The following is a 2,341-nucleotide window of genomic DNA, read 5'->3' on the forward strand; positions in this document are numbered from 1 at the left end:
GGTGATGCAGTGTCTTCAATGCCAATTCGTATTTCAAGGCCAGGCAGAGCAGAGAGGGACCTCCAAGTGTCCAGGTTATTGCTTTGCAGTGAGGTAGGGCAAATGTAACTGAATCACCTCTGACATGTATTTCTGTTTCATAGAAATTCCCCAAGGAAATATTCCACCAGTTTCCTCAGTAGTTTATTCCACGTTTTCCCTGCACCAATAGCTAGATATTTTCCTAACCTCTAATCCACTTTTTAATACAATTAAGCTAACGGCCACATGTGGTCAAGGAAAGGAAACAGGTAATGTCTCTTTCTGTTTTAATCTTTTACATATTGAAGGATTTATCTTGTCCTCTCTCCTCCTTCTGTCCTTTTCTGCAGACAGATGAGCTGCAAGAACCAGGTAGGTCTTCTCGGAGAGGTCCAGCATCCGAGGCAGGCTTGGCAGGGTTTCCTGTGGTTGACCAGAAAGCTAATTTGGAAGTTTGGGCTGAGTTTTACTTTGAACTTTTGTTTGCATTGGAAACTAAGATGCAAAAGAAAACATGGAGAAAGGAAGGAGAAATGGGAAAGACCAATTTATGTGGATCAAATGACAGCCTGAAATGAGTGAACTGAAACACACTGTGTAGGTCCACTACCTAGTGCCTGCTCGCTAGATGACATAGTAAAGTTTCTACTCTTCATGATCTTTATATAAATACACTACATAAAGATCAACATGATCTTTTCTATTACTATTTATATCAGAATCTGTGTTTTTAACACTTCAGTCTAAAGGATCAGAAGCTGCCACATTCTCAGTAAGAGCAATCCAGAAGTGATGGCATAAGTGAACTCTGGTTTCTCTTCAGATTGTATAAATCTTTTGCCTTTTACTGAAGTTTTCCATGGAGAGGAACAATTTATTTATAGCAGCCTTCCAGTACTTAAAGGGAGCCTACAGGAAAGATGGGGAGGGACTCTTTATCAGAGAGTCTAGTGATAGGATGAGGCGTAATGGTTTTAAACTGAAAGAGTGTAGATTTAGATTAGATATTAGGAGGACATTCTTTACTGTGAGGGTGGTGAGACACTGTAACAGGTTGCCCAGAGAGGCTGTGGATGCCCCCTGCCTGGAAGTGTTCAAGGCCAGGTTGGATGGGGCTTTGAGCAACCTGGTCTAGTGGAAGGTGTCCCTGCCCATGGCAGGGGGCTTGGAACTAGAAGATCTTTAAGGTCCCTTCCAGCCCAAACCATTCTATGATTCTGTGATTCTATGATTCTGTGATTCTAACAATAGAATTACATGCAAAATATGCTATTTAACAATGATGATCTCTTGGACTACAGGAGTCTTTGTGGATACTCCTTTGAAAATGTTAGTTCCGAGGTTAATGGCAGCCAGCCTCCCTCCCCCGTCCCCAGTATATTACAAATATAATATACACTAATAGTGTATTAGTGAGGCCAGGAGTACAGGAGGGGAGAGAAAACATCATTACACCACTACACAAAATCCTAGTTTTAAATGCTAGGCATGATTGTGGCCATCCCAGTTCAGAAAAGAAAAGGTACAAAGAAGGGCAGCAAGGAACATCAGAGGTTTGAAACGGGTTCTGTCCAAAGAGATATGAAACAGAATAACACTTCTCAGCACAGAAAAAAAAAGAGTTTGTGGTTTATAAAATGATGAATGGCAAGGAGGAAGGACGGGAATGATGGCTATTGTATCTCATAAGACAAGAACATGGAGGCACCAAATGAAACTATCAGACTGCAGGCTTTACACAAAAAGTACTTCTTCACGTAATCAATAACTTGAAATGCCATTGCCACAGGATGCTTTGGAAGTCAAAATTATAAATAAGTTCAAGAAACAACTAGAGAAACTCATGGAATAAATATCTGCTGTGGGCTGATTAACACAACGGCGTGGGTCAGGAAGTCCTGGCCCGCAGAGGCGGCCCAGGGAGGTGCCACCCTGGGCTGACCCTGCAATCAGCCTCCTTAGAGTCATTTTGCAGCTGCTGTCAGAGACCAGGCATGGTGCCACACAGCCCCTTGCTCCTTCTCATGTGGTTGCAGATACAGCTTTTGGGTTACTTCAGAAACCAGGTACAGTTCTCAAGTGAAAACCCACTCTCCTCAGAGAGAGAGCAGGAAGAAATCGTCACTAACCCCAAGTAGTGGGAGCAACTGTTTGCAAAAGGTGGTGAGAATCAGCCCTGGGGTGATATGACTCTGCAAGAAATAAATGAGTGTGAAGCAAATGCTTTCAAAAGTACCCATCTCAGCTCTGCAACAGAGAAAACGGGAACACTCAGAAAGAATCAGTGACAAAAGATCCAAAAGAGGCAGTTGATTCCCTG

General features: G+C 42.7%; 1 non-coding gene across 1 annotated transcript; it reads left to right on the forward strand.

Annotated features, from left to right (window-relative positions):
- Positions 1-830: 830 nt before the first annotated feature.
- Positions 831-898, forward strand: LOC127016330 (U5 spliceosomal RNA). The gene has a single exon (XR_007766479.1). It is a non-coding gene; the product is annotated as a U5 spliceosomal RNA (small nuclear RNA).
- The last annotated feature ends 1,443 nt before the right edge of the window (positions 899-2,341 follow it).

Source organism: Gymnogyps californianus, chromosome 4 (genome assembly GCF_018139145.2).
Source record: "Gymnogyps californianus isolate 813 chromosome 4, ASM1813914v2, whole genome shotgun sequence".
Classification (NCBI taxonomy): domain Eukaryota; kingdom Metazoa; phylum Chordata; class Aves; order Accipitriformes; family Cathartidae; genus Gymnogyps; species Gymnogyps californianus.